The sequence below is a fragment of the Alnus glutinosa genome, chromosome 1 (assembly GCF_958979055.1).
Source record: "Alnus glutinosa chromosome 1, dhAlnGlut1.1, whole genome shotgun sequence".
Lineage (NCBI taxonomy): Eukaryota > Viridiplantae > Streptophyta > Magnoliopsida > Fagales > Betulaceae > Alnus > Alnus glutinosa.
In genome coordinates, this window is record NC_084886.1 from 13,094,398 (window position 1) to 13,118,764 (window position 24,367).

At 41.2% G+C, this 24,367-nt stretch overlaps 2 long non-coding RNA genes across 2 annotated transcripts; both read right to left on the reverse strand.

Moving 5' to 3' along the window:
* Positions 1-1,339: 1,339 nt before the first annotated feature.
* Positions 1,340-2,799, reverse strand: LOC133851217 (uncharacterized). Its single transcript, XR_009895768.1, has 3 exons — positions 2,506-2,799; positions 1,455-1,505; positions 1,340-1,373 (listed from the first exon to the last, which is right to left on the reverse strand). It is a non-coding gene; the product is annotated as an uncharacterized LOC133851217 (long non-coding RNA).
* A 1,549-nt stretch (positions 2,800-4,348) lies between these two features.
* Positions 4,349-8,304, reverse strand: LOC133862917 (uncharacterized). The gene is made up of 3 exons (XR_009899335.1): positions 7,775-8,304; positions 4,787-5,310; positions 4,349-4,675 (listed from the first exon to the last, which is right to left on the reverse strand). It is a non-coding gene; the product is annotated as an uncharacterized LOC133862917 (long non-coding RNA).
* Between the last annotated feature and the right edge of the window lie 16,063 nt (positions 8,305-24,367).

Sequence of the window (24,367 nt, forward strand, 5' to 3'; positions counted from 1 at the left end):
TAAAGATTTTCATTTTTTAGTTATGTCTCCCCATATCTCAAATCCTAGTTCCGCTTTTGAGTTTAAGGCTATATAGGTCAACCATAACCCGACCCATTTAATTAAATGGGTCAAAACCCCTCAAACCTAGCTCCCTTATAACCATTTAATTCAATGTCCAATGTGGGGAGTGGTGCGTTGCATTGGACTAGGGATTACGCCTGGCACATCCCACTTCGGTGGGGCTAGCCCGAGGTACTGCCAAGCCATAAAAGGTGAACTCGAATATCTTGATAAAAGAAAAAAGACATTGGCCATAATAACTAAAAAGATATGATTAGAGCGTACATGTTGATGTACTTTGTTCAAGGAGCCCGATTAAATTATGAAAAGCGAATGCATTTAAATAACTAAATAACATGTTTTTATTTTTTGATGGGGGTGCTTTGACATGGATAGATATGGCGCACCACTACAAGAAATTTGCTTATTAGTGTCTACCCCAAGTGGACGCTAAAAGTCCAAAAGTTGATGCTAATGACTAATGAGTATTAGCATCGACTTTTGAACACGAATAAGTTAACGCTAAAAGCCCGACGCTGATAAACGCTGATAATACTTAGCCGATTATCAGCGTCGACTGAAGGGTTGACACTGATGATAGACTTTTAGCATCGACATATGTATGGGATCGACCCTAAAACTTATACCACATATGTCCTGAGTCAACGCTGATGATAGACTATTAATGTCAACATCTATGTCGACGCTAATAGTCTATTATTAGCGTCGACTTTTTATGGACGCTGATACACTAAAAGAATAATAAATAAATAAAAAATAGGCCATTAGCGTCAATTGAGTCGACATTAATGCCCTAAATTTTTATTCTTTTTTTTTTTTAAAAAAAAATAATAGGTCATTAGCGTCCACTGGGTTGACGCTAATGACCTAAAAAATAAAAAATAAAAAATATTTTTTTTAATGGGCCATTAACATCGACTTAATACCCTAATTTTTTTTAGAAAAAAAAAAAAAATTAATACGCCATTAGTAATTTATACACATATTTCGTAATTTATACATAAGAAAGAAAATGATGAAACATACAAATAGACGGGAACTTAATACAATTCAAACTTTTTACATTTTACATATTACAAATAGGCTAAAAAGATAAAATTTGGAATTTGAAATGAAAGGAACTCAAGCAAGTTGGCAGAAATAAGAGAAGTTTTAGCACATCAAAAGCAACAAAGTACCACCTCCTCACCTTTCCGAATCATGATTATACAGCACAGAGTTATCCTCACTAGTACGGTATAAGGGTAGTCCGTAGTCCTAGTCTCCCAATCAATCGTGCCAAGGGATTCTCCTTACAAACTCCATGCAACCTAAGGTATCATGTATGATATATAAGTTTTATAGTTAATAAATAGATGAAACTCGAATTTCTCATGAGAAGGATACTTTACCATGATGCACCCAGGACGACCAATCCTATCCCGTGATTCCAACAGGACGACCTGAAAAATAAGAAGAAGAGGAAAAATAAAGAAAAGGAGGATCTACTTAGGAAAATGCATGCTTCCATCTATATCTTGGAATTGCTCAGTGGAAAAACAATTAGATCGTGTTACGTCAACACATGTACACACAAACATCAAACCACAAATTAGAGGTAGCAAAATTCCTTCCACATTAGAACTAGTAGTAGTTCGTTATCCAGTAAGCATAGATGACACTAAGCTTAACTACGCGCGCTTGTATTTGTTGAAATTAAGGTGACACTAAAATCCTGAATTACCAGAAACAATATTTCAGCTTCAACCAGGCATATAACACAGAAAAGGATGAAACATACAAATGATTTGGTAATTATTCATTTCTAATTCCCTTTAGGCTTGAAAAAATATGCAAACAGAAACAACCAGCATGATTGAAAAAAGCTTTTGTTGCTTCAACTCCAGGCATCTTACAACCCAGTTTATGTTTTTTGCTTGAATTACAATTTTATTGTGTATAAAAAGTACAAAAAATAGATTGGCAACCAGAAAAAAAAAAAAAAAAAAAACTTCAATCGCCGAGATTATCCAGTAGGCAGAAAGCAAAAACTAGCCTGACTTACCCTTGTTGGCCATAGTACACGTGGCCACAGTTGGCCACGTGGACCATAATCCACGTGGCCATAGTCGGTCACGTGGTTCTCAAACATGTGGCCATAGTTGGTATGTGTCATTTGCCATGTGGGAAAATGCAATTTTTTTTCACAAAAAGAAAAATAAAAATAAAAATAAAAACCACAATGCATAAATCCATTTTTTTTCCCCCAAAATATCACAAAAATATTAGGACAACATTTGAAATTTTCCATAAAAACAAAATCAAATTAAGCACATCAATAATTATAAATCCAAAACAATAATAAATTATGTACTAATAAACGTTATTGTTATTAACAAAACAAAGTTACAAATATCTACGAATTTGAAGGCTGTTGTTCCTGGGGATCACGAATTCCCGTACCAGGCGTGTACTCGCCAACAGGCGATTGATGTGCAAGGGACAGTGTAGCAGGCGATGGTGTCCCAACGAGAGAGTACTGGCTCAGCTGTCGTCCAATAGGCGACAGCGGAGCAATCGTTGTCGCATTTGCTACAAGTAATGAAAACATTAAAAAATTTGACTATATGCATATCAAGTCCATAACATTGATTAAAAATAAGAAGTTTAAACAATATTAATCATACTTGTAGATGCACTACTAAGAGCACTAGCAGCAGCTTCCCAACCATTTTCCCTAATTTAGGAAAAATTTAGGGAACCAAACCACTTTTTCTTTCCCTATACAAAAACACTTCACAACAGCTTCCATTTATCTTTCCCTATATATTAAAATAATATTTTTAATTTTTTTCTTTTATTTTTTTAATTCATCATTTATTTTCTTCTCTCTCTTTCTCTCCCGTCTTCTCCTTCATCTCCGCCATCCGTTCTCAAACTCTGGTCTCCACCTCCAAGCCGTCGATTTGCTTTGCATCTCGCTCTATCTTCAACAGCAACTCTCTCTCGCGGAGCTCTTCCACCAGACGAAGCAGCTCCGTGACGTCAAGCGGGCGGGGCTGGACTTGCGCGGAGGAGCGTGGGAAGTACACGCCGAATGGATGTGAGACCACCGCCTTTCTGGGGTACCTTGGTCGAGCTCAACGACGGCAACGGTGGTTTTGGAGGCGGCGTTTCCTGCTTCAAACGCACCGGCAAATTTTGCAGCCCCATTGCCATTCTCACCTTCCCAGCCACCATTGGTACCAATCCCTCTCTCTTACTTTCACTCTCTAGAAATACCCTTTTACAGTCCTAGGTTGGATATCTTGTTGCTCTATGGATTTCTTTGTTTTTATGAGAAATGGCCCTTTATTCACAACTTCTCTCATATATCCTTGGAGAAGAGGGAGAAATTATGTAGAAATGGTCTACAAGGGCGTGAAGGAGAAGAACAAGAAACACAGATGTACGAGGACAAGGGCGTGAAGGAGAGAGGAGAGAGACGTGTTCTTTTATTTCATTAAAATAATGTGTTGGGTAGCAACAATGCTACCCAATGTATTGGGTAGCACTGTAGCTACCCAAGCAAGTCCATGGATAATGAGGAGACTGCTGTGGCCTGTATTTTGTAACTTTTTTTTTTCAAATTTTTCCTATTTTAGGGAACAGAACCACTTATAGGGCATTTGCTACTAGTGCTCTAACAGACGACGTACTACCTCCGTTTGGAGGTGGAGACTGCTGAGCACCAAGGCTCGCATGTGATACTCCTATGGAGGTGAGCATAGCCTCGAGGTGTCGCATGCGCTGCTTCAAGGCATCATTCCTCTCGGTCTAAGCCTGTAACAATGTCTCTATTGTCGCAATACTGCCCTCATGTATGGAGCAGTCCCGAGATGTACACTGGGATGGTCCTCCTTGTGAGTGAGCCTGGTATGAGAAACACGTCTCACGTATGGGAGTAATGTTCGGCCCAACCTGCCGAACCCTCCCCGAGTATTCAGGCCTCCCCAACACCTGTTCGTACATGTCGTTCGGTGCCTAAAGCACATTTTTTTATTAATTTTTTTGTTTTAAACTGAGGCCAGGTGGCGCGCGGGGAATTGTCCCACGCAGCGCCCCTGGCCCAATTGTTGCCACGTGGCCAATCAGGGACGTGGCATTATACTACGTGGCAATTGGGCGACGTGTATTAGTAATACACGTCGCCCATTGTATGACGTGGTTTTTAACATGTGGCTATTGTGCCACGTGTCATTTAGTCACTCACTGTATTATATTATATATATATATATATAGGGTTAAATACAAAAAAGCCCCCCAAATTATCACCCATTCTCCAGATGGCCCCCCAAACTACCAGTGCTTGCAGTCCGGGCCCCCAAACTACCAATTGCTTATTTTTTGGCCCTATCTGTCACTTTGTGCTGTTTAAGTAAATGGAAAGCAAGTCATGTGCTGTGCACGCGACTCTTTTAGCCCAAAAGCTCGAAAATACCCCTCTCCTTTCGCTTTGAAATTCCCCCCTCCTCATTATCTCTCAAAACACGTCCGACGTCGTCATTTCGGCATCTTCCCGACTTTCTCGCTCTTTCTTCTTCCACTCTGTCATTTTGGTACCCTAGTGGAGTATAAGCATCCTTTGGATACCCTACAAGTATATATATATATATATATAGCAGATGATCAATAACAGAAACCCATCACTAGTATAGTACGTACAGAGTCGAAGAACTCATATATATATATACATAAGACGTACCTTGAGGAGAAGGAACACCGACGGGAGCCTGCTGCTGGTTGGAGTAACTTATGATCTCTCTCTTCACAAGAATTCTTCTGCGCTTAACCAAAGATTTTCAGAACGAGAGGAAAAAGTGAGCCGTTGGTTGGGGATGCTCTTTATAGAAAAATAAAGGTGGCGAAGGCCGAGTCTGGAACCTGAACGAAGCTTCTTCCAGTGGCCAAACCGACTAGCTTTGCTAGCTCTTCAATGAATTACGGCGAGGCACACGAACACGGTGTTGTTCTGCTTTAGCAATAAAAGAATAAAGTTGTCGGCAGCCCCACATGTTAAGCAATAAGGAAGAAAGGTCGAAGCAGCTTGTTCAACTTTTTACCCTAAGTGCCAAAGCCGCTACGTCATGCGCCCGCGCCGCCATCTCCACACTCCTGTACGTCCCAAGCATTTCAGAGACCCACTTGTTCTTGTTCCTCCTCCTAATGTCACGATACGCCGGGTGCCTCGTCTCTTTGAAATACAGTACGCAACACTCAAAGAGTAACCTAAAAAAAAAAACTGAGGTGGTTAGTTTGAAACATAAAATATGAAGTTCATGTTGTAAGAGCCATGCCTATGTGGACCATCTTAATCATTCCTGTGTAAAAATTTCGTTTTGAGTTGCTTGCAATTTGATATCCAAGACAAATTCTCAAGCTTTTCACCTTAAACAACTATAAAGATTGAGCAAATAGAAAGGGAGTATATGTCATTAGACATGCCTCATTTCCATCTAAAAAAGTATATTTACCTAAAAGCCAAATGAGGGGGACCCAACATGCAATTTCATCTAATAAAGATATTCTCCAATGAGGTTTTTAGAACAATTTTAGGAGCAGTATTGTGTGGTCTTGTGCATGTACCGCAGGAGCTATATAGAGGGGAACAGAGTTTTCATCATGGTCTGTTTTCATCATGAACTATTTTCATGCTCTGTTTTAGAACATGAAAACAAAGGTGAACAGAGTCATTTGATTTCGTTTGCTCTATTCTGTATTTTCATGCCATTGAGATTACTCTTCACGTTTCCTCTTGTATTCCTTTCAAATGCATGTACTTGTTAATCTTTCTTAATTCATGTATCTCTGTAACCATTTCGATCTGTATACCACCTCTCCTTGTGTGTGTGTGTGTAAGCCATGGCTTCCACTTCGTCTCTAACGCAACTAACTACTAACTGCATACCAGAATTTCAGCTAACAGAACAACACATGTACTTACAAGTTTAAGCCTAACTCAAATACACGTGCACTAAACACTCATCAATCCACGTGCGCACTATCAGTTTACTCTAGTTGCTTCTAGTGCTTTCCTGCTTCTTCCTTCACTTCCTTCTTCTAGCCTCTTCTCTGCACCACCACTCAAATCTTCAACAATCAACCAGTAGGCTTTATACTGAGACAACTAAATCTCATAGTAAAATCATTGTCTCATAATCGAAGCTAATGAGGAGACAAGACCGACATGATGAGTCAACGACCGATTCAGATAAATCAAACAGTAGGCTTTATACTGAGAGCAGCATGTAGAGAAAGGAAGACGAAGTGGCTCATAGTGCAAGAAGAAGGAAAAATTGAACCGAACCAAAACGAATCGTTTTGGAATCAAACAAAGGCTTCTACTGCACTAGAGAAAGAGAAAGAGAAAGAGAGCGACAGTGGAACAGAAAGCACTGAAACGAGAACTAATCGGTGTGAAATTCCCAGCTCCGGTGGCTGTAGGAAGGCAACATCGAGTTGTGTGGAGCGCCGAGCAGCTGCCGTGACTGAAGTCACCGGTTTGTATGGAGATCCGACCGTGCGACCTGCGTTGGAGTCTTGGAGATTGAAAAAAATAAATAAATAAAAATTCAGCTTTAAACTCAAAACAACGGGCGGAATTTCAAAGCGAAATGAGAGGGGTATTTTCAAGCTTTTGGGTTAAAAGAGTCACGTGCACGGCACATGACTTGGTTTCTGTCTATTTAAACAGCACAAAGTGACGGATGGGGCCAAAAAAATAAGCAATTGGTAGTTTGGAGGGCCATCTGGAGAACGGGTTGTAGTTTGGGAGGCTTTTTCGTATTTAACCTATATATATATATATATATATATATATATATATTGATATTGTATTTGTAAACACAAAGACAAACCCTAATCCTAAGTATATATACTAGCATTGAAATAGGGTACATTAAAGTTCAATAAATTAAACATAGCTAGAAAAACTATATATGTTGAAATGTATAAAGTAATATATATATAAATTTTTGAACGTGAATAATTTAAAAATGTATATATATAGTATATATAATTTAGCCACGTCACAAACTGTATAATATTTTTATATAAATTTAAATTTTTTGTATTTGTAAAACGTAAATACAAACCCTAACCCTAAGTGTATATACTATACATAGTACTAATTAAGACCTAAGCCCTAAAGCATAAACCCTAACCCTAAGTATATATACTATTTATAGCACTACCCTATGGTACGTTAGAGTTCAAGAAATATTTATATACACACAAAAAGTATATATGTTGAAATATATAAAGTAATATTAATTTTTTAACGTGAATATTTTAAAAACGTATATATATAGTACACACAAGTAAACTCGTACTATATATACGTACGCATACTATATATAGCACAAATATAAGGTTAGGGTGGTATATAAATATTTTATGTACAATATTATGTATATATGCCAATGAATTGGAAGTTAATTGACATATATTTTTAAAAGTATTTAAATAGTACACAAATATAACAGCAGTAACAAAGACTTTTGTAAAAATAAAACCAGATAATATCACAATTAAGTCCAAGGAATTTCAGCATGGCAAATATCCCAAAAACATTCCAAAATAAAATCTAACAGTTGTAAAATGAATTGAAAGAAATAAAAAAAATACCTGGAATGAGAGTAGGAATGCACACAGAAAATGAGATCACTCCAAAAGCTAAAAACAATGTACTCACAAGGTGCCAAGGAGAAAATCTTGTGGGGTATGAAGGGAGAAAGCAACGATCTGGGCAATTTATAGCCTCTGTGGGGTACCCGTCCGGACAGTGTTTTGATGACGTTCGGACGCCCGCTGCCTCGGAAAGGAGCAAAACGGTTACGCACGTCCGGACGAATTAAATTACCCGTTCGGACGAGGATGACAGCTCACATCCGGACGTGGAACATATTCCGTCTGGACTCCAGAACGCCGTCTGTTCGGATTCCAAAACGGGAACCGTCCGAACTACTGAACTCCACCCGTCCGGACGCCAAGAGGGACCGTCCGGACGCTCCACACTGAAACACCAGAAAAAAACTGAAGAAAATTTTACAGAGATAAAATTTTCTCAAGTCAGTGTCAGAACATGCATGTATAATCAACTGATAACCTAATCAGAGAGCATCTCAAAACTAAACAGAGATATAAAAGAGAGTTGTGATTTTAATTAGCACAAGTATTTTTCCTACTCATAGAAAAATTTCAAATAGACAACTCAACTCACTCAATGCACGTGTGTGTGTGAAGAGTCTTTTCCCACAAGGTATGACTTTCAATATTTTGACCAATAGCAACCAGATTTTCTTAGATAGGAGAGAAAATAAATGGAAGATAAGCCAAAAGTCAAACCTTACTAGGGCCTAGCCACCCTCATCTGATACACTCCCCCTGTGATGTAGCACCTAAGTGATTTACTTGTACCATGAAGGACAACGTAAATGTTTTACTTGCACGTAAAGGGCAAGGCATAACGCAAATATAGCACATAAGCAGAGAATATATACTGTAAAGCATAGATTTCATATGATTAACTGCTTGTTTCTTATGGTGCTGCAAACTATAGGGAGTGCCAGAGTTTATAGGCTCTAGGTTCAACTAGCATGAGGTCAATTTGGTCATCTTATCAAAAACTTCTTCTCTTATCCAGAATTTCTAGAAACAAAGAGGCCAGAGAAGGAAAGATGTACCTTTAGGGGAGCCCGAGATAGTGCACTTTTTCATCGCGTGAGGAAAAGAAGCTATCCTACTTTTTGCATAAACAAGAAAAACACTTGGCCAATATAATCATAAACTCTCAATTATATCTAAGCAGAGTAGACTAATGCTTACAGAATTGAGATATCAGGCAAAAAGACATGCAATATCTAAAACGCTAAGAGAAAATAAATCCTGCAAAATTCTCCCTATATTTTTTTTTTTATTTTTTTTATTTAAAAAAAAAAACAACAAGCAATTTGGAAAAGACATCATATGCAAAGGCAAGATCAAACCTGTATACACTCAATGATGCCACTACAGAAAAACAGTCGCTCGACCTTCTTTTTCTGTCTTCCCCAAAAAGTACCTGCACAGTTCTCTCAAGAAACATAGGGGGCAAACACAACTAGTTCCTAGATTGCACATAACAATATGTCAAGTAAACTGAGCAATCAAACCTGATGCCATAGGATTAGGAACTGAATCCTAGGCATGAACACCCGAAACTGCTAGGTGCGTCTATACCCCCTCATGGGGTAGCAGTCCTTCTCGACCCAAGCCTGCCTTCCAGTGGGTGGTTGCTGGCAGGACTACATCATCCACTCCATCATGTTCTGCATCCAGATAGGAGGCTCCCTGGAGTATTTCTCTTCTTTCATCTTTTGAGGCCTTCTAAACTGCTTGGGTTTGCTCTTGTAGGTGCCACTGTGATTGGCTGGTACAAACCGCTGCTGAGGCCTCTGATGCTGAGGAGCATGAGACCAAGGGGCTTGATATTGATACCTTGGTGCTTGGTGAGGTGCCTGATGCCATGGAGTCCGATGCTGAGCCACAGGTCTAATGCCATAATGAGCTTGTCTGGGCACTTCTTGCTTGGCTTTGGCCTTTTGTGCTTTCAGGAGAGAGCACTGAGGGCGAACATGCCCACTGAGACCGCAGTGATGGCAAATGGGAGGTCTTCTGATGGAATGAGGCTCCTGAATGCCTGGAACATCATCGTTGACCTTTTCCTTCTTTTTATCTTCAACAGTGGGAGGAGGCTCTGGGACTGTAGGTTTTACAAACACAGTCTTTGAGGAAGAAGGAACATCAGAAGAGGGAGCTACATACCCGAGGCCAGTTTTATCATTTGGGCTCTTTTGGATAGACAGCATATGAGTCAGCTTCTCATTAGTGACTCTCTCTAGCTGGAGCTGCGTCTCTAGTAGCTTTTCCTCAAGCTCTTGTACTTTGAGCAGTAATGAACTCTTCTCGGTCTGCAAACTGTTCAGATCATTAAGGTGCTGATTTCGGCCTTTCCTCAACTTCTTATACTCTATGTAGAGTGTCTTGTAGGCCTCTTTGATCTCTTCCTCATTCTCACTATGCTCAGAGTAATACAAGTCTTCTTCTTCAACATGTGGGGCAACAAATGCCAGAAATTTTTCAGACTGGAGCTTCTTCTTCTGACTCATCACTGAGAGTCACATTGTATGCTTTCCCCTTGCCCTTTCAAAGATTCCCGCAATCGGCCCGGATATGCCCAAAGCTTGAGCATTCAAAACATCGGGGTCCTCTGGGATCTTTCTTATCTTCTTCCTCAGGTTCAGCTTCTCTGGGAGATTTCTTTACTTTTTCAGAAAACCTCTTCTTGAACCAATCATCTTTCATCAGTCTTCTGAAATTTTTGGCTAACATAGCCACAACTTTTTCATCATCCTCAGAGTCATCTTCAGATGATGCTTCTACCTTCTTCTTGGAAGCCTTTAGAGCAATGGTCTTCAACTTCTTGACCGGGGGCAGAGACAACTCATATGTTTGAAGAGATCCCAACAGCTCTTCAATCTTCATCTCCTCAAGATCCTTGCTTTCTTCAATGGTGGTCACCTTGATTCTGAAACGCTCAGGCAAAGATCTTAAAATCTTTCAGATGAGTTTTCGAGATAGGTTTCCCAAGACTCACCATGGAGTTCCTTAGGTCACTATCTTGGAGTAAAACTCTCCAAAGGTCTCTTCTTCCAACATCTTAATTTCTTCAAATCTTGAAATCAACATTTGAAGTTTGGCAGATTTAACAAGTTTCGTGCCTTCATATGTTGTTTCCAAGATTTGCCATGCTTCTTTGGCTGATTTGCAGTTTGAAATTTTGGCGAATTCAAAAGGAGAAAGTGCTTGGCATAGAGCATGGAGGGCTTTATCATTGGAAAGTCAGGTGTTTTTCAGAGGGACTGTCTCGAGTGTTGTATCCTCTGGTTTAGTCCAACCAGTTTCAACAATATTCCAACAGTCAATAGATTTTAAAAAGAATCGCATCCGAGCTTTCCAATAGCCATAGTTCGTACCATCGAAGGTAGGAACAAAATTAAGAGTTTGAGACATAGTAGCAAATAGAATTAAAAAATAAATGACACTCAAGAATTTAATCTTCTCGGAGTGTACCAAGCTCTGATACCAATTGAAAATTGAAATTTGACTTCTAAAAGAAAGTGTGTGCAATAAATGTCAAAAAAAATCAAGCACAACGGAAAATAAAAGATATATAGTTTTTGTTGACGAAGTGGAAACTCAATTAAGAGAAAAACAACTCCGGGGCAGCCAAACCCAGGAATTCCACTATTCAGAAAATGAAGCTAGATACAAGATAGTAACACTCACATTAACCCGATGCAGTGGTCGTACCTTGCTTTCTGACGTGTAATCTAACACGAACGCTTCTCAACCAGGTCTCCTACCTGAAGGGGTCTTCAATGGAATTCTTTATCTTAGAGCCGACCTCTAAGATAGACTTCAGTTGTAACCCAGCACACTTGAAACGGCTTCAGAGGGATTTTGAACTTCTCTGAGCTCTTGTGGAATTCAATACCGAATTCTTGTAGTTCTCAATGCCCAGGGGCCTCTATTTATAGGTTGAGGTACAGAATGGGCGACTGCTGTAATCTGTACGGACGTCGTCCGGACGGTGCTCTTGGACCGTCCGGACAGACAACTGTGCGACAGGATTTTCTGAAAATTTCGCTGAAAATCTTTCCTGTTTAAGACCTGCGTCCGGACGGTGAGACATTGACATTCGGACGGTCGCACGTCCGCTGCAAGTAATTTCCATATAAGGCTTAGCACGTCCAGACCAAGGGGGATGAACGTCCAGATGTCAATTCTTCAACACGCAATTTCCATATCTGCTATGCGTGCGTCCGGACCATGAGAGGCGTACGTCTTTACGGTTGAAGTCGAATCGGCAATTTCCTTAACTGATGAGTGCGCGTTCGGACCAAGGCTGACTGACGTCCGAACGGTGACATTTGAATTACGATTCTTTCCTTAAGGAGACGCGCGTCCGGACGGGATACCACATCGTCCGGACAGTTTATTGATCTTCCCTTTATTGGAACTTGGAAAGAATCGGAGATTGTTCGAGTACTGATATGCGTCCGGACGGGCTGCTGAGATAGCCGGACGGGTGCAAGCTGGAACAGAAGCTTCTCGATACAGTGTAGGGGTCCGGACGGAAAAGATACGTCATCCGGACGGATGATGCTGGTCTGTCTGGCGTCCGGTCGGGATGAACACGTTGTCCGGACGGATGGAATAGTGGACAGATGGGCGTCCGGACGGGAAGACACGTCGTCCGGACGGTTGACAGGGAAACTGAAATCTTCTATCTTTTTCGCAGTGCAGAGTCTTCTGAAAATGCTCTGACAAGTGGAATCCCTGTTTACAGCATCTTTACACATAAGTGATTTTGTTCAAACACAGAATGGGGCCAAAATACTAACAGTATTAAACTAGGGTTAGAGTTCAATAAATAAAATATACCAAAAAAAGTATATAGGTTGACTTCATTAAGTAGTATTAATTTGTTAAAGTATAAAGTTGATATATATATATATAACACAAATCTAGGGTTAAGGTATATAAATAGTATATATACATCATGTAAATAATATTAACCCCCAAGTTGACATATATATTTTTTAAAATTCGCATATATTTTACATGTGTATGTAGTACACAAATGTAAACCCTAACTATACGTACATATACTATAAATAGTATAAAACTAGGGTTAAAGTTCGATAAATAAAATATACAGGAAAAAGTATTTATGTTGAATTAAAGTAGTATTAATTTGTTAAAGTATAAGGTTTAAATATATATATCTATATATAAACCCTGGAAATCTAGGGTTATGGTATATTAATTGTATATATACATTATGTACATAGTATTAACCCCTAAGTTGACATATATCTTTTTTGAAGCATGTATTTTAAATGTGTACATAGTACACAAATCTAAACCCTAACTATACGTATATATACTATGTATAGCACTAAAATAGGGTTAGGGTTCAATATATAAAATATACCGTTAACACATGTATTAAGATAAACAAGGACTTATACAAGATTTGACTAAGTGTTGAAAGTTGAAATAAACTATATAGTATTAATTTGTTATAGTAAAAAATTGCAAAATGTATATATAGTACGTACACAAGTTGATGTAAACCATAACTCTACGTATGCTATATATAGCTTCAATCTAGGGTTATTTTTTAATAAATAGTATATGTACAATATTATGTATATAGTATTGCATGGAAGTTAATTGGTATATATTCTTAAAGGCGTATATATTATACGGATGTAAACCCTAACCCCAAGTATATATACTATGTATAGCACTAAACTAGGGTTGAGTCCAATAAATAAAATATATGGGAAAAAGTATATATGTTGAATTAACGTAGTATTAATTCGTTAAAGTATAAGGTTTAAATATATATATATATATATATATATATATATATATATATATATTTAAACCCTACAAATCTAGGGTTAGGGTATATTAATTGTATATATACATTATGTACATAGTACTAACCCCTAGGTTGACATATATATTTTTTGAAGCATGTATTTTAAATACATCTGTCCGGACGACAGTTAGCTTGTTCCGGACGCGTGTGCATCTGATAAGGAAATTGCGTATTCAACTTCAACCGCTATTACGCTTGCCTATCATGGTCCGGACACGCGCTCATCTAATATGAAAATTGTGTTTTGAAGATTAACCGTCCGGACAGCCATCCCCCTTGGTACGGACGCGCGAAAGCCTTATATGAAAATTACTTGCAGCGGACGTGCGACCATCCAGACGACAGTGCCTCACCGTCCGGACGCGGCTCTCAAACAGGAAAGATTTTCAGCGAAAATCTCAGAAATTCTATTGCATAGTTGTCCGTCCGGATGACCCAGGTTTACCGTCCTGACGGCGTCCGTACATATCACTACAGTCGCCCATTTGAACCTTCAGCCTATAAATAGAGGCCCCTAGGCATTGAGAACTGCAATAATTCAGTATTGAATTCCACTAGAGCTTAGAGAAGTTATTTGTGAAGTTATTAGAGTTGATTTGTTCTCTCTCAATCCATTGCAAGTGTGCTGTTGCTGCACTACAACTGAAGTCTATCTTAGGGGTCGGCCCTAAGATAAAGGATTCCATTGAAGAACCCTTGAAGTAGGAGACCTGGTTGGGAGGCGTTCGTGTTGGGTTACACGTTAGAGAGCAAGGTACGACCACTGCATCAGGGGTATGTAAGTGTTACTATCTTGTATCTAGTCTTGTCTTCTAAATAGTGGATATCCTGGGTTTGGCTGCCCCGGAGTGGTTGTTCTCATCTTGAGTTTGCACTTCGTTAACAAAAATTCTTGTGTTGTTTATTTTCCGCATTGTTTATTTTTGTTAATACTTTGAACACACACTTGCTATTTATTTTAGAAGTCAATTTCATTTTGCAATTGGTATCAGAGCTCATTCTGTGTTTTGGACAAAATCACTTGTATGTGAAAAGATGCTGTAAACAAGGATTTCACTATTCAGAGCTCTCTCAGAAGACCTTGCACTGCGAAGATTTTGGTTCCCTGTCAGCCGTCCGGACGCCCATCTGACCACTATTCCATCCGTCCTGACTACGTGCCATACCGTCTGAACGCCAGTCAGACCAAGCATCATCCGTCCGGACGATGTACACTTCTGTCCGGACCCTCCACTGTGTCGAGAAGTTTCTATTCTGATTGCATCCGTCCGGACGTCTCAGCAGCACGTCTGGACACCTCTCGGTACTCGACCAATCTCAGATTCTTTCCAAGTTTCGATAAAGGAAAGATCGTTCGACCGTCCGGACGATGTGGTATCCCATCCGGACGCCGTCTCCTTAAGGCGAGAATCGCAATTCAAATATCCCCGTCCGGACATCTGTCAGCCTTGGTCCGGACGCGTGTGCAACTAATATGGAAATTGTCAATTCGACTTCAATCGTCCGGACGACTGCCTCTGATGGTTCGGACGCGCGCATAGCAGATATGAAAATTGCATGTTGAAGGTCAGACGTCCGGACGCTCATCCCCCATGGACCGGACGAGCGAAGCCTTATAAGGAAATTACTTGCAGCGGACGTATGACCATCCGGACGATGTGCCATCCCGTCCGGACGCGGCTCTTAAACATGATAGATTTCTCAGCGAAATTTTTAGAAAATCCTGTCTCACAATTGTCCGTCCGAACGGCCCATGTCCACCGTCCGGACGGCGCCTAGCTATATTTTGCCTGATGCTCATTTGAGCCCCCATCCTATAAATAGAGGCCCATGGGCATTGAGAACTGCAAGAATTCGGTATTGAATTCCACAACTGCTCAGAGACGTGATATTTCCTCTAAAGAATTTCAAGTGTGCTGTTGCTGCGCTACATCTGAAGTCTATCTTAGGGGTTGGCCCTAAGTTAAAGGATTCCATTGAAGGCCCCTTCAGGTAGGAGACCTGGTTGGGAAGCGTTCATGTTGGGTTACACGTCAGAGAGTAAGGTACGACCACTGCATCGGGTATATGTGAGTGTTACTATCTTGTATCTAGCTTTGTCTTTTGAATAGAAGAAATTCTGGGTTTGGCTGCCCCGGAGTGGTTTTTCTCTTAACTGAGTTCCACTTCGTCAACAAAAATCTCTGTGTCTTTTACTTTCCGTTGTGCTTAATTTTTGTTGACACTTTGCGCACACACTTGTCTTTTATTTTAGAAGTCAAATTCAATTTTCAATTAGTAACAGAGCTTGGTAAACTCTGTGTAGATTTAATTCTTGAGTGTTATTTCTTTTTTGACTTCTATATTATGTCTCAAACTCTTAATTCTGTTCCTGCCTTTGATGGTACGAACTATGGCTATTGGAAGGCAAGTATGCGTCTCTTTTTAAAATCTATTGACTGTTGGGGTATTGTTGAAACTGGTTGGACTAAACCAGAGGATGCAACACTTGAACAAGCCCCTCAAAAAAATGCACGCCTTTCCAATGATAAAGCCCTCCATGCTCTGTGCCAAGCACTTTCACCATCTGAATTCGCAAAGATTTCAAACTGCAAATCTGCCAAAGAAGCATGGCAAATCTTGGAAACAACATATGAAGGCACGAAACTTGTTAAATCTGCCAAACTTCAAATGTTGATTTCGAGATTTGAAGAAATTAAGATGTTGGAAGAAGAGACTTTTGGAGAGTCTTACTCCAAGATGAGTGACCTGAGGAACTCCATGGTGAGTTTTGTGAAACCTATCTCGAATGTAAAACTCATCCGAAAAATTCTAAGATCTTTGCCTGAGCGTTTCAAAATCAAGGTGACCACCATTGAGGAAAGCAAGGATCTTGAGGAAATGAAGATTGAAGAGCTGGTAGGATCTCTTCAAACATATGAGCTGTCTCTACCCCCGGTCAAGAAGTTGAAGACCATTGCCCTAAAGGCTTCCAAGAAGAAGATAGAAGCCCCATCTGAATATGACTCTAAGGATGAAGAAAAAGCTGTGGCTATGTTAGCTAAGAATTTCAGAAGACTAATGAAAGATGATCAGTTCAAGAAGAAGTTTCCTGAAAGAGTAAAGAAACCTCCCAGAGAAGCTGAACCTGAGGAATAAGAGAAGAAAGACCCCAGAGGACCCTGATGTTTTGAATGCTCAGGCTTTGGGCATATCCGGGCTGATTGTGGGAATCTTAAGAAGGAAAAGGGGAAGGCATACAACGTGACTCTCAATGATGAGTCAGAAGATGACGCTCCAGAGTCTAAAAAATTTCTGGCCTTTGTAGCCCCGCATGTTGAAAAAGAAGACTCGTATTACTCGGAGCATAGTGATAATGAGGAAGAACTCAAGGAAGCCTACAAGACACTCTACCTAAAGTATAAGAAGCTGAGGGAAGGCCGTAAGCAGCACCTCTCTGATCTGAATAGCCTACAAACTGAAAAAAGTTCATTGCTGCTTAGAATACAAGAGCTTGAAGAAAAACTACTAGAGACACAGCTCCAGCTAGAGAGAGTCACTGATGAGAAGCTGACTCGTATGCTGTCTATCCAGAAGAGCCCAACTGACAAGACTGGTCTCGGGTATGTAGCTTTCTCTTCTGATGCTCCTTCTTCGTCAAAGACTGTGTTTGTGAAGCCTACAGTCTCAGAGTCTCCTCCCACTGTTGAAGATAAAGGGAAGGACAAGGTCAACGATGATGTTCTAGGCACTCAAGAGCCTCATTCCATCAGAAGACCTCCTATATGCCACCACTACGGTTTAAGTGGGCATGTTCGTCCTCAGTGCTCTCTCCTAAAAGTACAAAAGGCCAAAGCCAAGAAAGAAGTGCCCAGACAAGCTCATCATGGCACTAGACCTGAGGCCCAAGATCAGACTCCATGGCATCAGGCACCTTATCAAGCACCATGTAGACAAGCACCAAGGCATCAACCTCGTCAATATCAAGCACCTAGGTCCCATGCTCCTTGGGTCCAAGCTTCTCAGCATCAGTGGCCTCAGCAATGGTTTGCACCAGCCAAGCACCTTAGAAGGCCACAGAAGGTGGAAGCCGATCAACACCACAATGAGCCACCTGCAGAATATGATGGAGTGGATGATGACGTCTTACCAGCAACCACCCACAAGAAGGCAGGCTTGGATCAAGAAGGACCGTCACCCCATGAGGGGGAACAGACGCACCTAGCAGGTTCGGGTGTTCATGCCTAGGATTTGGTTCCTAATCCTATGGCATCAGGTTTGATTGCTTATTTTGCTGTTATATTTGCAATCTAGGAACCAGTGGTACTTTGCTTTTGCCCCCTATATTTTGTTTGGAGAGCTTTGCAGGTGTTTATTGGGGAAGACAGAAAAAGCAGGTCGAGCGACTGTTTTTCTGAACTGGCATCATCAGGTTTGATCTTACCTTGCATATGATGTTTTTCCATATTGCATTTTTCTTTTTTAATAATAATAATAAAAAAAATGTTTGGGGAGAATTTGCAGGATAATTTTTTTTTCCTTGGCTTATCAGATAATTGCATGTATTTTCTCCTGATATCTCAATTCTTTGGGTATTAATTTACTTTGCTTAGATATAATTGAGAGTTTCTGACTATAATTTGCCAAGTGTTTTCCTGTTTATGCAAAAATTTGGATAGCTTCTTTTCTCATGCGATGAAAAATGTGCACTATCCACAGCTCCCCTATAAGGTACATCTTTCCTTCTCTGACTTTTTGTTTCTAGAAATTCTGGATAAGAGAAGAAGTTTTTTTTAAGATGACCAAATTGACCACATGCTAGTTGAACCTAGCACCTATAAACTCTAGCTTTCGCTTTAGTTTGCAGAACCGTAAGAAACAAGCAGTTAATCATATGATTTCTGTGTTTTTGAGTATATATTCACTGCTTATGTGCTACATTTGCCGTATGCCTTTCCCTCTACGTGCAAGTAAAATATTTACATTGTCCTTCATGGTACAAGTAAATCATTTAGGTGCTGCATCTCAGGGGGAGTGTATCAGATGAGGGTGGCTAGGCCCTAGTAAGTTATAAGGTTTGACTTTTGGCTTATCTTCTATTTATTTTCTCTCTTGTCTAGAAAATCTGGTTACTCTCTGTCATGTCATCGAAAGTCTTACCATGATGGTTTCTATCTTCACACACACACACATTGCATGAGTTGAGTTGGCTAGTTAAATTTTGCATGTGTAGGAACTTATTTGTGCTGATTAATTTCTCAACTCTCTCTTATATCTCTGCTTAGTATTGAGATGCTCTCTGATTGTGTTATTAGTGGTTTATACATGCGTGTTTTGAAACTGACTTGGAAAATTTTGATTTCTGTGAATTTTCCTCAGTTTTCTGTGTTTTAGTGTGGAGCGTCCGGACGGTCTCTATTGGAGTCCAAATGGATAAGAGGTCTGGACGGTACTCTCTTGGAGTCCAGACGGGAATGGAGCCCAATCGTCCGGACGAGACCTGCTTGCATCCGGACGCGCGCGGCAACCACCGGGCCGACGGTTAGTAAAACCGTCCGGACGCGCGCGACCTATCTGCTTGTTCCCAATGCAGCGCTTCCGGACGAAGTTATTGCACCTTCCGGACGGAGGCCCCACAGAGGCTATATATACCCCAGAATCGACATTCTCTCCCATACCCCACATAATCTACTCTTTGGCATTTTGTGAGTGATTGTTTTTGGTGTTTTTGGAGTAATTTCATCCCTACTTGTCTTTTGTGCATTCTCACTTCATTCCAGGTATTTTTCTAGTCTTTTTCTTTGTTTCAGTTTATTTATTTTAAACTGTTAGAGATTTAATTTTGGAATGAAGTTGAAATTATGTGATGCATATCTATTATATTGGGATTATTTTTAATGATGTTTTTAGGACTCAATTGTGATAAATTCTGTTTTTATTTTAGCAAGAGTCCTTTTTACTGCTGTTATTCTGCCCAATATTTTTCATGACCTAACAAGACTATCATTTTGGATTTTTGCTGCAAATCTTGTTGGTTTCTTGTGCAGAATCATGTCTGCAGGCAGTCCACCACGCAGGGTCCGTCAGAGGACTGTGGAAGATAGGGCTGTAATCCATGCCAAGACTATGGACCGCACTGTCATTACTGAGCGGAACGTCATCCAGTCTGATATCATGGTGCCACCGCTGGACAGCATTCATGCCATTATCCAGACATACAATTGGGGATATCTCCATAGCTGTTCCTGTGTGGTGTACACCAGACTGGTCAAGCTCTTCTATGCCAACCTGGAAGTGGTGCAGAACGATGATCGTGGATTGGTGCTTCAGTCCACCATTCCAGGCCATATCATCACTGTTGATCCTTAGGTCATCAGTCACATCATCCGAGTCCCTGTGCTCGAGATTTCTGCCAGCCCATACAATGAGGTGGTGCTTCCTCCTTCCCTGGATGATCTCAGGGAATTCTTTCATGCCATGCCCCAAGGCGAGGAACGCTCTAACTCCATCAGGATTGGTGCCCTGTCTCCCTCCCACCGCATGCTGGCCAAGATCATTCAGCAGAACATCTGGCCTGTTGCTCTGCGCAGTGATTTGATCCTGAAACGGGCCCAGTTTTTCTATGCAGTTCACCTTTGCTTGCCTTTCTGCCTGTGCAAGCATATTCTAGGTGTTATGTTGGAGGCTCGTGGTGAGGGCAATGTCAATCTCCCGTTTGGCTGCCTACTCACTTAGATTATCCTTCAGTTGGGAGTCAATGTCACTGGCGAACCGAAGATGAAGATCCAGCTGCCCATCAGCAAGCAGGCATTGATGAAGTCCAATGCCCAGCTGCGGAGAGATGAATTCGATGATTAGGTGCCCATAGCTACTACCATGCCTGTTGGATTTCCAGAGATGGCTTCATCCTCCCAGACCGTCCCACCCCTTGAGCTGGAGGTTAACTATTCCCAGATCATGGAGGCCCTTACTGCCATTCAGGGGGGGATGAGCAGTATGCAGATGACTATGTCCTCCATGCAGCAGGAGATACACTCCATCAACCTGCGTGTAGAGCAAAACCAGCTGGACCTTCAGGAGTGCCTGAAGTTTCATCATCCAAGTAGAAGTGATGATGAGGATGATGCAGATAGGACTATACCACTGCCAGAGGGTGTTTGATTCCCTCTTGTTTTGTTCTGTTGTCTTTTTGTTTAAGACTTTTGATTTTTGTCTGTAAAAATGTAAAAACTTTTTGACTTATATTACTCTGTTTCTCGGGTCCATCTGAGACTGTTAGGGGGAGTAATTTTTATTACAGTTGGTTTTTATTACTCTATTTTACCCTTTGTGACAAAAATGGGGAGTAATTTTTTGTTTGGACTAGGAATGTATTTCCAAACCGGTCAAGTGATTTTTTGTCCCAGAATGGCCAAAATGGGAGTTTGTTAGTATTTTGGCCTCATTCTGTGTTTTGGACAAAATCACTTGTATGTGAAAAGATGCTGTAAACATGGATTTCACTATTTAGAGCTCTCCCAGAAGACCTTGTATTGCGAAGATTTCGGTTCCCTGTCAGCCGTCCGGACGATCGAGCCATCCCGTCCGGACGCCCATCTGACCACTGTTCCATCCGTCCGGACGACGTGCCATACCGTCCGAACGCCAACCAGACCAAGCATCATCCGTCCAGATGACGTGTACTTCTGTTCGGACCCTCCACTGTGTCGAGAAGGTTCTATCCAGCTTGCATCCGTCCGGACGTCTCAGCAGCACGTCCGGACGCCTCTCGGTACTCGACCAGTCTCAGATTCTTTCCAAGTTCCGATAAAGGAAAGATCGTTCGTCTGTACCAGACGTGTGTCTTCTTAAGGCAAGAATCGCAATTCAAATTTCCCCGTCCGGATGTCTGTTAGTCTTGGTCCGGACGCGCGTGCAACTAATATGGAAATTGCTGATTCGACTTCAACCGTCCGGACGACTGCCTCTGATGGTCCGGACGCGCGCATAGCAGATATGGAAAATTGCATGTTGAAGTTCAGATGTCTGGAAGCTCATCCCCCAGGGACTGGACGCACGAAGCCTTATAAGGAAATTACTTGCAGCGGACGTGCGACCGTACGGACGATATGCCATCCCGTCCGGACGCGGCTCTTAAACATGATAGATTTCTCAACGAAATTTTCAGAAAATCATGTCGCACAGTTGTCCGTCCGGACGGCCCATGTCCACCGTCCGGACGGCGCCCAGCTATATTTTGCCTGACGCTCATTTGAGCCCCCAGCCTATAAATAGAGGCCCCTGGGCATTGAGAACTTCAAGAATTCGGTATTGAATTCCACAACTGCTCAGAGACGTGATATTTCCTCTGAAGCTATTTCAAGTGTGCTGTTGTTGCGCTACATCTGAAGTCTATCTGAGGGTTTGGCCTTAAGGTAAAGGATTCCATTGAAGACCCCTTCAGGTAGGAGACCTGGTTGGGAAGTGTTCGTGTTGGGTTACACGTCAAAGAGCAAGGTACGACCACTGCATCGGGTATATGAGATGTCTCTCCCCTCGGTCAAGAAATTGAAGACCATTGCCCTAAAAGCTTCCAAGAAGAAGGTAGAAGCATCATCTGAAGATGACTTTGAGGAGGAAGAAAAAGCTGTGGCTATGTTAGCCAAGAACTTCAGAAGACTGATGAGAGATGATCGATTCAAAAAGAAGTTTTATGAAAAAGTGAAGAAAGCTCCCAGAGAAGCTGAACCTGAGGTAGAAGAAAAGAAGGATCCCAGAGGGCCCAGATGTTTTGAATGCTCAGGTTTTGGGCATATCTGAGCCGATTGCGGGAACCTTAAGAAGGGCAAAGGGAAGGCATACAATGTAACTCTCAGTGATGAGTCAGAAGAAGAAGCTCCAGAGTCTGAGAAATTTCTGGCCTTTGTAGCCCCACATGTTGAAGAAGAAGACTTTTATTATTCGGAGCATAGTGGTAATGGGGAAGAGCTCAAGGAGGCTTACAAGACACTCTACATAGAGTATGAGAAGCTGAGGGAAGGTCGAAAGCACCACCTCTATGATCTAAACAGTTTGCAGACTAAAAAGAGTTCATTGCTGCTCAGAATACAAGAGCTCGAGGAAAAGCTACTAGAGACACAGCTCCAGCTAGAAATAGTCACTAATGAGAGGCTGACTCGTAAGCTGTCTATCCAGAAGAGCCCAACTGACAAGACTAGTCTTAGGTATGTAGCTCCCTCTTCTGATGCCCCTTCTACTTCAAAGACTATATTTGTGAAACCTACAGTCCTAGAGCCTCCTCCCACTGTTGAAGATAAAGGGAAGGACAAGGTCAACGGTGATGTTCCAAGAACTCAGAAGTCTCATTCCATTAGAAGACCTCCCATATGCCATCACTGCGGTCTAAGTGGGCATGTTCGTCCTCAGTACTCCCTCCTGAAGGCTCAGAAAGCCAAGGCCAAGAAAGAGGTGCCCCGACAGGCTGATCATGGCACTAGACCTCCGGCCCAATTCCAGACTCCATGGTATCAGACTCCCTATCATCAGGTACCAAGATATCAAGATCCTTGGTGTCATGCACCACGATACCAGGCACCTCAGCATCAGCGGCCTCAGCAACGATTTTTACCAACCAATCACAGTGGCACCTCCAAGAACAAAAATCCAAGCAGTTTAGAAGGCCTCAGAAGGTGAAAGAAGATCAATATCACAGTGAGCCACCTATCTGGATGCAGAGCATGATCGAGTGGATGATGTCTTGCCAGCAACCACCCACTGCAAGGTAGGCTTGGGTCAAGAAGGACGGTCACCCCATGAGGGGGAACAAACACACCTAGCAGGTTCGGGTGTTCATGCCTAGGATCTGGTTCCTAATCCTACGGCATCAGGTTTGATTGTGTATTTCTCTTGCTACATTTTATATGCAATCTAGGAACCAGTTGTGCTTTCACCCCTATTTCTCTTGAGAGAACTTTGTAGGTATTTGTTAGGGGAAGACAGAAAAAGCAAGTTGAGCGATTGTTTTTCTGTATTGGCATCATCAGGTTTGATCTTGCCGTGCATATGATGTTTTTCCGTATTGCATTTTTTAATAAAAAAAAAAAAATTGGGAGAATTTGCAGGATTTCTCTTTTCTCTTGGCATATCAGATATTGCATGTGTTTTCACCTGATCTCTCAATTCTTTATGCATTAATCTACTCTGCTTCGATATAATTGGGAGTTTATGACTATAATTTGCTAAGTGCTTTTCCTGTATATGCAAAAGCATGCGTCCTATCCGCATGGTAAGGATAAATTGTCCGGACGCGCGCGACCTGTCCGCATGGTTCCGAGGTAGCACGCGTCCGGACGGCATTAATTCACCGTCCGGACAAGGACCCCACAAGAGCTATATATACCCATGGGCGCCGCGTACTCCACCCTACCCCACCAAAATCTCCCTTTTTGGCATCTTGTGCATTATTTCTAGTGAGTTTTTGGATCTATATTGCTTTCTCTTGTCTTTTTGCACATTACTCTCACATTCCAGGTATTTTCCAATCTTTTTCTTTTTCTTTTCAGTTTTGTTATTTTTAAACTGTTAGAATTTCATTTTTTGGAATGTTTTTGAAATAATGAGATGCATATATCTTCCATATTGGGGTAATCTTTGATGATATTATTTTGGGACTATAATGTGATATATTATGTCTATATTTTTTTGGGAAGTCCTTTTATTGCTGTTATTCTGCCCAATTTTTGTTGTGACCTAACAAGAATATTTTTTTTGGATTATTTGTGGCAAATTCTTGTTGGTTTCTTGTTGCAGAATCATGTCTGCAATTAGTCCCCA